The sequence below is a fragment of the Schistocerca gregaria genome, chromosome 1, assembly GCF_023897955.1.
Source record: "Schistocerca gregaria isolate iqSchGreg1 chromosome 1, iqSchGreg1.2, whole genome shotgun sequence".
In the NCBI taxonomy this organism is placed as follows: Eukaryota; Metazoa; Arthropoda; class Insecta; order Orthoptera; family Acrididae; genus Schistocerca; species Schistocerca gregaria.
In genome coordinates this window covers 371,404,060-371,418,871 of record NC_064920.1, presented here as the reverse complement: position 1 = coordinate 371,418,871, position 14,812 = coordinate 371,404,060, and positions in this window count along the sequence as shown.

The window sequence follows — 14,812 nt, the reverse complement described above, 5'->3', positions numbered from 1 at the left end:
TGGAGGCACTTCACACTGCGAAACGAACAGGTGGTTGCAGGTGTGTGGGACTCGAAAAAAGACCGGCTTCCCAGAGTTCCCCCCATACCGTGGCTGATACTTTAATTATTTTTAGATTAACTTCAGAAATCGCACTAATACCACATAATTGATGAACAGAGACGGGAATAAGGTTGATACGGCATCTGGCATTAAGTCAGCACTGGACTCAATGAGCGTGATCCATCTCAACGTACGAGTATTGTCCGGCAGTGATAATTTTAGGAGACTTCGTCTCACCTCTTCCAAATGTACCGATGTTCACTAACTATTATTTTTCCCTGTAATTCCTCACATTCACTTGTTCGAATGAAGACATGCAGATAAATGTAAATATTCTGTAGTATCGTCCCGTAGCAGACTGATTACTACGATTAATGAGAAACAAAATATATTCAAAGTAACATTTGGCAGTCATAGTGATAGATATAGTTATCTTTAAATTCCCTTTGTACATCACTGACATTTTAAATACTGCCCAGTACAGTACATGGACCGTAGGTCTTCTCTCTGTTAGATTTTTAAGTAGGCTGTTTAGGTTTTCTTATTGGTAACGCCACGTAGCGCTCTGTATGAAAAATCATTGGGTGTGCTGTGTACAGTCTGTGGCTAGTTTGCAATGTTGTCTGCCATTGTAGTGTTGGGCAGCTGGATGTGAACAGCGCGTAGCGTTGCGCAGTTGGAGGTGAGCCGCCAGCAGTGGTGGATGTGGGGAGAGAAATGGCGGAGTTTTGAAATTTGTAAGACTGGATGTCATGAACTGCTATATATATTATGACTATTAAGGTAAATACATTGTTTGTTCTCTATCACAATCTTTCATTTGCTAACTATGCCTATCAGTAGTTAGTGCCTTCAGTAGTTTGAATCTTTTATTTAGTTGGCAGTAGTGGCGCTCGCTGTATTGCAATAGTTCGAGTAACGAAGATTTTTGGTGAGGTAAGTGATTTGTGAAAGGTATACGTTAATGTTACTCAGGGCCATTTTTTGTAGGGATTTTTGAAAGTCAGATTGCGTTGCGCTAAAAAAATTGTGTGTCAGTTAAAGCACAGCCATGTATAATTGTTCTAAGGGGACGTTACAGATTTAGACTCACTCTTGCTCCCTGCAAATACAGATTTGGATTTTCTAATAATGAAATGCAGCCACTCATTTGAAAGGATGATATTACGGCGGATAACTAAGGAACATAATGATCAGACTTCAATTATCAGAGTCGAACGACGTGAAAGGGAAACAGTAGCTGACAAGGGACTGAGACAGGAGTGTAGCCTTTCCCCGATGTCGTCCAATCTGTACATAAAGCAAGCCGTAAAGGCAACAAAAGATGAATTGAGAAAGGGAACTAAAGTTCAGGGAGATGAAAAAAAAGCTATGAGTTTACCGATGACATTGCTATTCTGCCAGAGATGGCAAAAGACTTGGAAGAGCATTGGAGTGGATAGTATCCCGGCCGCGTGGGGTTAGCCGAGCGGTCTGTTGCAGTCCAGTCATGGTGATCCCGGCTGAGGTTCGAGTACTCCCTCGGGCATGGGTGTGTGTGTTTGTCCTTGGGATAATTTATTTTAACTTGTGTGTAAGCTTAGGAACTGATGACCTTGGCAGCTAAGTCTCATAAGATTTCACACACATTTGAACATTTTTGATAGTATCCCAGAAAGAGGTTCTATGGTGAACACCAACAAAAGTAAAACGAAGATGATGGAACGTGGTCGGATGAAATCAGGCAGTGGTGATGCAATTAGATTAGGAAACGATACACTTAAAGAAGAAGAAAAAGTTTGCTATTTGGACAGTACAACAGCTGACGATGGGCGAAGTGGAGAGGATATAAAACGTGACAAGCTACAGCAAGAATAGCGTTTCTGTAAAAGAACAACTTCATAAAATCTAATACGAATTTAAGCGTTAGGAAGTATTTTCTGGGTGTATTTTTATGAACTGCAGCCTTATATGGAAGTGAAAAGTAGACAATAAGCAGTTCAGACGCGAAAAGAATATGAGCTTTTGAAATGCGGTGCTATAGAAGCTTCTTGAAAATTAGATAGGTACCTCATAACAATCAGGGAAAAAGAAATTTGTTGTGTACTTTGGCTAAAGGAAGACTCTGTTGGTAGGACACATTCCGAGGCATTAGGCAATGTAGCCTTCGGAGGGAAGGCCACAGCAGCTTAAGCAGACGATATTTCAGTATATCAGGGTGATCAGTCCTACTATGTCAAGGTGATCCCTTGATATCTGCATCGTATTTGAAAGATTCTTATAGACAACCTAATATGTAACTAGAATCTTTCTCGAAGAATTTTTTATTTTTCTAGGCTGAAGGTGGTCGAGGAGGGAGGGGGAGGGCGAGGCGGAATGGGGAGAGAAGGGGAGGGGTGGGTCACAAGACAGTCTGAACTGGGTCCTACTTAAGTAGTTTTGCTGTAGGATGGTAATGCAAACTACACAGCCGGAAAAAGATGCATCACCATCAATGACAAGGTAATTTTACTGACAAATGGCGTAAAAGGTAGTTCATCATATTTAAATTTATCCATGTTATAGGGAATGTTTTGGCCAATGGCCTTGCCTCAGTGGTAACACCGGTTCTCGTCAGATCACCGAAGTTAAGCGCTGTCGGGCTGGGCTAGCCTTTGGGTGGGTGACCATCCCGTCCGCTGAGCGCTGTTGGCAAGCGGGATGCACTCAGCCCTTGTGACGCAAACTGAGGAGCTACTTGATTGAGAAGTAGCGGCTCCGGTCTCGTAAACTGACAGATGGCCGGGAGAGCGGTGTGCTGACCACATCCACATCCTGTGACGCCTATGGGCTGAGAATGACACGGTGGCTGGTCGGTACCGTTGGGCCTTCCAAGGTCTGTTCGGACGGAGTTTAGTTTAGTTAAGTATAGGGAATGTTTTGAACACTGCGACTGCGCTGTAAATTTATAAAATAATTTCTACTACTTCAGCCACTTTTTACCAATGTTTAGTTAGCACGACATGTTTCGACAGCACGGTGCCATCATCACATGCATTCCAGTTATATGCACTGTATATTAATCTAAAGCGTGACTACTTTCGTTTGCTGTATGTGCCAGTGAGCTATGTATCTAAATGCGATCATTTTTGTTAGAAATGTAACTGCCTGGCACACTGTGCACAGTAAGAAACACATCACAGCTTCGATAGTGACCGGGGGGGGGGGGGGGGGGGGGAAGGCGTAACCACTTAAACGAACCATGCCACGTCCGCTATAACTGTGCGGACCCTGTGCCGATGGGAGACAAAGACACAAGAAACAGAAGAAGAAAATAACCATGATTGGCGTCGTTGCGGTGTCAGCGGTAACTGGGCCAGAGACACACGTGACTTTAACGCTGCTGCAAGCAGACGGTTTTTAACGGTCACTGATGACACAGAATTTGTAACACTTGCCCAGATATTGTACTTGAATTATGTTCCGTCGGTCACCGTCGCTGGCAGAACGCGTCGATATTGATGTGCTTTTGTGCAGCAAGGAAACCCAGAACCTGGACCACAGGTATAAGAGTGATCGACAGACAGCTGTTGAATGCAGCGACACACCACCAATACATTGTGCCCAACACGTGGAGCGTCCACCCAGCTCCCCGCAGGTAAACAATACGACCTTGTCCAGATGGCTGAAATTGTTCGACAAAAGTACGTACTTGTAGGTGGTGCACGGTTGTCCTCTAGAATTAATGTTACAAATAGTGTTCATGTCAGCACTGTTAGTGTCAGCAGAGACAAAAGAAAGTCTGCATAGACAGACCTCCTGAGCACCGTCTCATATCGTTGACCATGACAAATGAATCACTAACCCTACACCACTTCACTATGCACTGGTGCAGTGATGCCACTGAACACAGTACTTACTGGCGTTGCATTTTTTCGGCAGTGTATTCACGTCATTTAGGGAGGCAAAGAAGCAATCACTCCGTCACACCACAGAAAATCTGGAAGAGCACAGTAATCAAAAATACTTGTCTCGCTCTCCGTACTGATTAATAGGGTAGCCTGTGGACAAGAGCAAAAATTGCGCCTGATACGGACAGGACTTCATTACACTTACATACGAGAAATGTGCCCCCTTCGACCTCAGTATGGCAGACGACACAAGTTGCGTAACGGGTAACAGACAAGATCATACAGGCGGAACTGAATTGTTATGTAAAATACGACTATTCTACAGCTGCGCAAACAACAAACCTCACAGGTCGCGTTTAGCGTTCCCGTGTCAGGATTTCATCTGCCAGCTGCTTCAGAAGCAAATGCGTACTTGTACGCAAACTTCCGTGGCCCCAGTCTCTCAAAGATTAGGGATCCCTTAGGACGTTAAGTTAGGAAAAATTAGAGTGCTGTTGTAAAATAAGTTTTGTATCAAATTTCAAACAAAGGAACATTACACCAGCATCAGCATAACCAATCTACCTCTTATTTTCCGCTTCAGTTTTATGAATCACACAGGTCAATTGCATACGATTCTATTTCGTGTTTAATATTGAATGCACAATTATTTTCTGTAGACATCATGCACCAAAACCACTTTGTAATGGATTCGAAAATGCGCTTTCTTTAAATGTTGGAAATAGTACCAAAAATATTTTTCCAACAAACAACGGCAAAACTTGTCAAACGTCGGTATAACTTGTTAGTTTTGACTACACTATTTCTCAGACTAATTTACTACTGTTCTTTCACTTTCCCACTCATCTACATCTACATCTACATCTACATCCGTACTCCGCAAGCCACCTGACGGTGTGTGGCGGAGGGTACCCTGAGTACCTCTATCGGTTCTCCCTTCTATTCCAGTCTCGTATTGTACGTGGAAAGAAGGATTGTCGGTATGCTTCTGTGTGGGCTCTAATCTCTCTGATTTTATCCTCATGGTCTCTTCGCGAGATATACGTAGGAGAGAGCAATATACTGCTTGACTCTTCGGTGAAGGTATGTTCTCGAAACTTTAACAAAAGCCCGTACCGAGCTACTGAGCGTCTCTCCTGCAGAGTCTTCCACTGGAGTTTATCTATCATCTCCGTAACGCTTTCGCAATTACTAAATGATCCTGTAACGAAGCGCGCTGCTCTCCGTTGGATCTTCTCTATCTCTTCTATCAACCCTACCTGGTGCGGATCCCACACTGCTGAGCAGTATTCAAGCATTGGGCGAACAAGCGTACTGTAACCTACTTCCTTTGTTGTCGGATTGCATTTCCTTAGGATTCTTCCAATGAATCTCAGTCTGGCATCTGCTTTACCGACGATCAACTTTATATGATCATTCCATTTTAAATCACTCCTAATGCGTACTCCCAGATAATTTATGGAATTAACTGCTTCCAGTTGCTGACCTGCTATCTTGTAGCTAAATGATAAGGGACCTATCTTTCTATGTATTCGCATCACATTACACTTCGCTACATTGAGATTCAATTGCCATTCCGTGCACCATGCGTCAATTCGCTGCAGATCCTCCTGCATTTTAGTACAATTTTCCATTGTTTCAACCTCTCGATACACCACAGCATCATCTGCAAAAAGCCTCAGTGAACTTCCGATGTCATCCACCAGGTCATTTGTGTATATTGTGAATAGCAACGGTCCTATGACACTCCCCTGCGGCACACCTGAAATCACTCTTACTTCGGAAGACTTCTCTCCATTGAGAATGACGTGCTGCGTTCTGTTATCTAGGAACTCCTCAATCCCATCACACAATTGATCTGATAGTCCGTATGCTCTTACTTTGTTCATTAAACGACTGTGGGGAACTGTGTCAAACGCCTTGCGGAAGTCAAGAAACACGGCATCTACCTGTGAACCCGTGTCTAAGGCCCTCTGAGTCTCGTGGACGAATAGCGCGAGCTGGGTTTCACACGATCGTCTTTTTCGAAACCCATGCTGATTCCTACAGAGTAGATTTCTAGTCTCCAGAAAAGACATTATACTCGAACATAATACGTGTTCCAAAATACTACAACTGATCGACGTTAGAGATATAGGTCTATAGTTCTGCACATCTGTTCGACGTCCCTTCTTGAGAACGGGGATGACCTGTACCCTTTTCCAATCCTTTGGAACGCTTCGCTCTTCTAGAGACATACGGTACACCGCTGCAAGAAGGGGGGCAAGTTCCTTCGCGTACTCTGTGTAAAATCGAACTGGTATCCCATCAGGACCAGCGGCCTTTCCTCTTTTGAGCGATTTTAATTGTTTCTCTATCCCTCTGTCGTCTACTTCGATATCTACCATTTTGTCAACTGTGCGACAATCTAGAGAAGGAAGCACAGTGCAGTCTTCCTCTGTGAAACAGCTTTGGAAGAAGACATTTAGTATTTCGGCCTTTAGTCTGTCATCCTCTGTTTCAGTACCATTTTGGTCGCAGAGTGTCTGGACATTTTGTTTTGATCCACCTACCGCTTTGACATAGGACCAAAATTTCTTAGGATTTTCTGCCAAGCCAGTACATAGAACTTTACTTTCGAATTCATTGAAAGCCTCTCGCATAGCCCTCCTCACACTACATTTCTCTTCGCGTAATTTTTGTTTGTCTGCAAGGCTTTGGCTATGTTTATGTTTGCTGTGAAGTTCCCTTTGCTTCCGCAGCAGTTTTCTAACTCGGTTGTTGTACCACGGTGGCTCTTTCCCATCTCTTACGATCTTGCTTGGCACATACTCATCTAACGCATATTGTACCATGGTTTTGAACTTTGTCCACTGATCCTCAACACTATCTGCACTTGAGACAAAACTTTTGTGTTGAGCCGTCAGGTACTCTGTAATCTGCTTTTTGTCACTTTTGCTAAACAGAAAAATCTTCCTACCTTTTTTAATATTTCTATTTACGGCTGAAATCATCGATGCAGTAACCGCTTTATGATCGCTGATTCCCTGTTCTGCATTAACTGATTCAAATAGTTCGGGTCTGTTTGTCACCAGAAGGTCTAATATATTATCGCCACGAGTCGGTTTTCTGTTTAACTGCTCAAGGTAGTTTTCAGATAAAGCACTTAAAAATATTTCACTGGATTCTTTGTCCCTGCCACCCGTTATGAACGTTTGAGTCTCCCAGTCTATATCCGGCAAATTAAAATCTCCACCCAGAACTATAACATGGTGGGGAAATCTACTCGAAATATTTTCCAAATTATTCTTCAGGTGCTGAGCCACAACAGCTGCTGAGCCCGGGGGCCTATAGAGACATCCAATTACCATGTCTGAGCCTGCTTTAACCGTGACCTTCACCCAAATCATTTCACAATTCGAATCTCCGTCAATTTCCTTCGATACTATTGCACTTCTTATCGCTATAAACACGCCTCCCCCTTCACTGTCCAGCCTATCTCTGCGGTATACATTCCAATCAGAGTTAAGGATTTCATTACTGTTTACGTCTGGTTTCAGCCAACTTTCTGTTCCTAGTACTATATGGGCGTTGTGACCGTTTATTAATGAGAGCAGTTCTGGGACCTTTCTATAGACGCTCCTGCAGTTTACTATTAGCACATTAATATTGTTATTCCTTGTTGCATTCCTTGTTGACAATGTCAAAGCGCTAGTATTATTTCTTGATGTATTTAACCTTTGTACACTCATTCACGATTCGTCTGACTGGTGTATTAGTTCTTTCAAAGTGGCAGTGGAAAACAGGATATATGGTAGAGAGCCTGTATAGGGAGAGAGTGGCCAACCGGACGATACGGTGGCCATTTTTCTGCCAAACTGCGGGCGGGACTTTTGAATGGCCAGTAGTGTAGCACACACTCACCGAATCAAAAGCACAAGACAATATGGCGAAATCATTCGTTAAAAGCCTTTGTTTATAAGAATAATGTGTTATAATAATTTTCACATAGCCAATTTACAGGTCCGTTTTCAAATTTAACTATGTATATTGCAAATTGTTTTATATGTAGTAAAAAGCAATAACGACTTACTTCGCATGGAGTACTTGGTTGGTTTCCACAAGGCTCCTGTTTCATTTATGTCAGCCCTGTTGACTGCGACTGCCCACTGCTTTCGTCTTTCTTCATTGCGTGGAAATGCTATCATGCGAAATCCACCTTCGCCTGTATTGGAACAACCAAATGCAGCGCAACCTGGCATCGTTTACGAACGTCTGCAGAACGAATTACAGATGTCAAAAACAATACTGTACAATTACTAACGTGTTTACTTCAAACATGTAGGCCTATCGACTTCATCACAAAACGCTTCATTATTTCAACTCGTATTTAAGATCGCAAACGCTAATTACGTACTAAAAACGATATACCTAAATCGAACAAGCATGCACAACGCATAACAAGCCTCTCAATAATTCAAATACCTTTTAATCGTTTCCAAAAGTCCTCTGAACTTCAATTCAACTCAAAAGCACAGCGAACATAGGAAGCGCGGGAGACGTTTGGCGCCACTTTTATGCCAAAGCTAATCAACCAATCACGGGCAACTTCACCTATGGCCACTCTCTGCCTATACAGGCTCTCTAATCTATGGTTTACGACTGTTTTTTGTTTCACAACATTCCAAATAATTTTGACTGTAATAGAACCTTATACAGCGTGTATCGTAATAGCTATTGCCAGTTTTTCATCTGGTTGATATCGGATGTTCTGCCGGTGTTCAGCGTCCTCCAAGCACGATCTTCCGACGCCGTAATTCGACATGTTGGGAAGACGGAGACCACCGGCAGAAGACCCGACCTCAACGAGGTGACAGCGAATCGCCGGGGAAGTCTAAGAGATTACAGTAATAGTTCTGTGAAACAGTAAGGGACATATATCGTAATAAAAATTGTGGAAGGACTTCATTGCAAAACGAGTGTGATATTTTGAGCATGTTGTTAGTAATCACGCACAACGCTGATGTAGAACTACCCTTTTTTTCTTTCTAAGAAATTATTATAATTAAAAACAATGAATATTACAAATATACATTCCTGGAAATGGAAAAAAGAACACATTGACACCGGTGTGTCAGACCCACCATACTTGCTCCGGACACTGCGAGAGGGCCGTACAAGCAATGATCACACGCACGGCACAGCGGACACACCAGGAACCGCGGTGTTGGCCGTCGAATGGCGCTAGCTGCGCAGCATTTGTGCACCGCCGCCGTCAGTGTCAGCCAGTTTGCCGTGGCATGCGGAGCTCCATCGCAGTCTTTAACACTGGTAGCATGCCGCGACAGCGTGGACGTGAACCGTATGTGCAGTTGACGGACTTTGAGCGAGGGCGTATAGTGGGCATGCGGGAGGCCGGGTGGACGTACCGCCGAATTGCTCAACACGTGGGGCGTGAGGTCTCCACAGTACATCGATGTTGTCGCCAGTGGTCGGCGGAAGGTGCACGTGCCCGTCGACCTGGGACCGGACCGCAGCGACGAACGGATGCACGTCAAGACCGTAGGATATTACGCAGTGCCGTAGGGGACCGCACCGCCACATCCCAGCAAATTAGGAACACTGTTGCTCCTGGGGTATCGGCGAGGACCATTCGCAACCGTCTCCATGAAGGTGGGCTACGGTGCTGCACACCGTTAGGCCGTCTTCCGCTCACGCCCCAACATCGTGCAGCCCGCCTCCAGTGGTGTCGCGACAGGCGTGAATGGAGGGACGAATGGAGACGTGTCGTCTTCAACGATGAGAGTCGCTTCTGCCTTGGTGCCAATGATGGTCGTATGCGTGTTTAGCGCCGTGCAGGTGAGCGCCACAATCAGGACTGCATACGACCGAGGCACACAGGGCCAACACCAGGCATCATGGTGTGGGGAGCGATCTCCTACACTGGCCGTACACCTCTGGTGATCGTCGAGGGGACACTGAATAGTGCACGGTACATCCAAACCGTCATCGAACCCATCGTTCTACCATTCCTAGACCGGCAAGGGAACTTGCTGTTCCAACAGGACAATCCACGTCCGCATGTATCCCGTGCCACCCAACGTGCTCTAGAAGGTGTAAGTCAACTACCCTGGCCAGCAAGATCTTCGGATCTGTCCCCCATTGAGCATGTTTGGGACTGGATGAAGCGTCGTCTCACGCGGTCTGCACGTCCAGCACGAACGCTGGTCCAACTGAGGCGCCAGGTGGAAATGGCATGGCAAGCCGTTCCACAGGACTACATCCAGCATCTCTACGATCGTCTCCATGGGAGAATAGCAGCCTGCATTGCTGCGAAAGGTGGATATACACTGTACTAGTGCCGACATTGTGCATGCTCTGTTGCCTGTGTCTATGTGCCTGTGGCCATTCGACGGCCAACACCGCGGTTCCTGGTGTGTCCGCTGTGCCGTGCGTGTGATCATTGCTTGTACAGCCCTCTCGCAGTGTCCGGAGCAAGTATGGTGAGTGTGACACACCGGTGTCAATGTGTTCTTTTTTCCGTTTCCAGGAGTGTAGTATAGGCTACAAGAGAATAGAAGCTTGCGAAATGTGGTGCTACAGAAAGATGCTGAAGATTAGATAGGTAGATCACGTAACTAATGACGAGGTACTGAATAGAATTGGGGAGAAGAGGAATTTGTGGCTTAAGCTGACTAGAAGAAGGGACATGTTCTGAGACATCAAGGCATCACCGATTTAGTTCTGAAGGGAAGCGTGTAGGGTAAAAATCGTAGAAGGAGACCAAGAGATGAATACACTGAGCAGATTTAGAAGGATGTAGGTTGCAGTAGCTATTCCGAGATGAAGTGGCTTGCACAGGATTGAATAGAATGGAGAGCTGCATCAAACCTGTCTCTGGACTGAAGACCACAACAACAAGAAAAGAGTAAATGTATTAATAGAAATATTTTCCGTCCTTCCAGTTTTCAATAATTTTAGCAGTTTTTTTTAAAGCCTTTTTAGGCATGTTAAGAATATTTTTATCCCTTTCTGCTACTGTAGTAGCATTTGGGGCATTTTTGTAAAGGAATGAAGCGACCATTATATAGTGACAGAGCGTCATAAAGTTTTATTCATGAAAAAATGCTGACGAAGTTTGGTGAACTCAGAACCCTTGTGATGACCCTAGAGCTTGTCGCATGCCCACAATGTAATTTAGAACAACATTTACGCCTCATACCAATTATTAGGTGCGTATTTTACTACGTAAGTGCGACAAATTTTAAGTTCTGGGCCTTTATAAGGGCTAATGATGTCTATAATGGTTTAGAATTTTCCAATAATGTAATTTTGCGAATGTATGATAAAATTTTCGACAATTTGTCATGAATATTAATTATAGAAGTAGCCATTCCCACAAACGGTACTTTTCGTGCGCAAATGTCGTGATCTTTTGGGGTTTTCTCAGGAATCACCCATTTAGAAGCCACCTAATGTCCACCCTAGATTACACCTAATACAAAAGGGCCAACCAAATTCGTCAATTTGTCTGGGCTGGGGAAGGCGTCTAATGTTTAAATTTTTACCTCTTACTGAGGACAGCTACAGTATGCCAATTCTTCCGATAGATGGAAAAAAATTTATGTGCTCTACGGACCCCGGGATATGACCCCCCGAAAATTTGGCTTCTCAGAACATGTCGGTACCGTGCACGACCCGATTGCATTTGTGAGAATGTGACTAGTGTTTCATCCTAGTGAGTATTTTTTGTGTGTTTCCAATATTCCCCGAATTGCTTTACGTTTAAATCATATCAGATCTTCTTTAAAATAACTATAAAACTGGGCTGTTGTATTTGGAGATGGCGCCCAATCACACATCTTGCCCCGGACCGAGCACTAGCTCTCAGCGGCCCTCAGTGTAGGGCGATATCTACAGTCAGTCTGGCTTCTTCAGAGTTGACTATGTCACAACATTTGGCTACTTCTCTTATCTTAAGAGTTGCGGGCATGAGGCCTGCTAAAACACTTAGAGCTTCGTTGAATGTCGTCCTGCAATCTTTCGCTATCTTTAAATTGATTAATCGTTGTCCTCTATTAATTTTGATGCGCTTGAAATGTTGCTCCAGTGCTTCTATCTATACTGGAGAGGTGGACGATAATACAAGTAATACCACTGCTTTATCAATGGCTGTAGTACCTCAAGTCGCAGACCCCAGCTGAGACTAGCTAATCTTGAGAGAACTTTAATTAAAGTCTAACATGTGTCTGTGGAGGGTGGAATATCTTTATTGGATGTAAACGTCCATGTATTTTAGATGATCTAGCTGTGGAAGTTCTTTGGTCTTAAGGCAAATGCTGTTCGTTGAACACTAGAGTGTTACAATCGGTCCGAGTTGCGATTTGTTGGATGTCCGTATTGCAGATTTCTCAGTTTCAAGAGGTTTTTTTTCCTTAGTTAGTAGAACAGAATGTCCGCGAGAGCAATTATGAAAGATGCCTTGAGTAAGGCCAGCTAAATATCGTATTGTATATTATATTCCATAGACCTGGATCGCAACGCGGATATGTGGCTAAAGTAGTTACGTGTCAATCTGTACAGATTGCCAGGACATTCAAACACACACAACTTTAAAAAAAAAAAAAAAAATACTAGGCCACCGAGCCGCTTCCATGGCTCTTGGTATCTCGCCATGATGATACACCTTTTGGCTGTGAGACTGCTGTCGATAAATTTGTTACTGTCATTAACGCATCAGTTGTGCCTGCGTGTGGGGTGAAACCGTATTGATTTTTATGTTGGAGATCTCGGGGGGGGGGGGGGGGGGGGGATGAAATGTGTTATTCGATTTACTAAAAGTTTTCCAGGATCTTCGCTTCTGCGTGAGAAAGACTTATTGGGAGGAAATTTGTGATTTCTATGCTGTTTTCTTTTCAAGGCTTGACTATTGGTATTATTTTAACTCCCTTCCTAATTTTGGAAAGCATCCGGTTTCAAGACAACGATTCCATATTTTTATAGAAAAGTGAAAGAACACAATCAATACTCTAAACAGAATTGCAGTATCGACGCTGTTTTCTCCTGGCATCTATTTGATATCCATATGTTCTAGTATTTCACAAATATCCCCTTGTGTAAAATCCTTATCGTCTCCCGTTCCTCCGGCTGTGACAGTAGAGCACCTGACTTCTGTATGATATTCATTATCTTCGTCTTTTTTATCTACTAGTACAAAGTAGCCTCATATATTCAGTACAGTCTGTTAGTTTTATGTCATCATACAGTCTCATTTCTATTTCTGTAGAGTTGTCATGAAAGAAGACTTACTAGTTTCGTCTGATGCTAAACGACGGACTGCAGGCCAAGAATTGTTATCAGAAGGGAAAATACAATATTCCTTTCATTACTGTAATTTTGCTTTACAAACTGTCTCTGTATATTCTTTCTTCTGCTTATAATACACCTCTCAACGTTGAGATGATTAATCGCAGCTGTCGTTGCCCTGTCTAAAATGTTTTCGTAACGTTGAGTCCTTAATTTCTCGTCATTCGTCGTTTTCGATACAACCCTCTTGCGGCATTGACTCTTTTCCTCTGGATTGATACAGCAACCGTCCACCATGGGAATGACTGTCTTTCACTCTCAGATCGTAATGGTTCTTTTGCTACGAAGACCTTCTTGCATGCCGCGTCTATAAGAGTTTGATAGTCTGTCCCGAAACCGTCGATGTCCGATTCTTTTTCCATCAACATACGCAGTTCTGTGTCCGTATTTTTTAAGAGATTGTGGCAGTAGGCTTTAGATAGGTTTGTTCCTGTTCTTTCTTGATAAACTTTTCAAAATTATTTTTTTTTTTCGTTGATTATGTATTCGATACGGTTGAAACCCCTGACGCTGTGATGTTTTAAAAGTGATAATTCTGTGAACCGAGCAACTTCCTTCGTTACTGCGTTTCCAGTCAGTCAATGACTATACGTAGGATGATGGCCAGTTAATCATTTGTGTTCTGTTGGTATTTTATGGCAAAAGCGATAACGACACAATTTTGCATTCTCTATCCTTTTCTGAGTTAATGACAATGTTTGTAATTTGATGGGTACGTTTATATCTTGAAGAGGTTTTCGTCTACGATTATTGATGATCGGTAATTTACATTTTACATTTTCTGGTAATCTTTACGAACAATTTGAATTTTTCTACTGTAGAAAGTTATCCAGCACAGTGTGACATATCCATCATGTATCACATTCAGAATAATCACAATCATCTCGAGATTCTACAGCTGCAGACTGGAGAGGATTATGATTTGACTCTGTGGAATGGAAAACATAACTTTGCTTCAGATTGAGAATGATCTCTAAATGCTGAGAATAATACTGAGGCAGGTAGGGAACCTCTGACGTTTGTAGTCTGACAAACATATGTTGAGCGATTATACTCGTATAACGTCGGAACTTCGATGTTTCTGTGCCGCATGTTGTTGCCCAATATTTGATGTCTGGTATTATTGGGAGCCTCTCAGCTCTTCGTATTACATTCTCGTGGTCGTGTATCAGAAGAATAGCGATGTCACTTCATATATTCAGTTGACAATTTTAAAACTGCGAGAGGTGATATGTCGACTTCTTGCCCCATCCTGCGCAATGTGCGGGCCAGGACCATGCTGTTGAGAAATGCCTCCACGATACTGTCACATGAGAGGTAACACATGAGAACATAGGATGCCCGTCGCGTGCCGTTGTGCCGTCAGACTTCATACAATTACAGCTCGTCGCAGTCGCAACCTAAAGTCATATACGACGGCTCCTCACACCATGACACTAGAAGTAACATCGCTGTGCTCCCCGCCCGAAACATTGGAAGAATTGGACCTCTCTCCAGGTCGCCGTTACATTCGCCGACGACAGTCATCTGAGGTTTCTCACAAGAGGTGGAGCCCC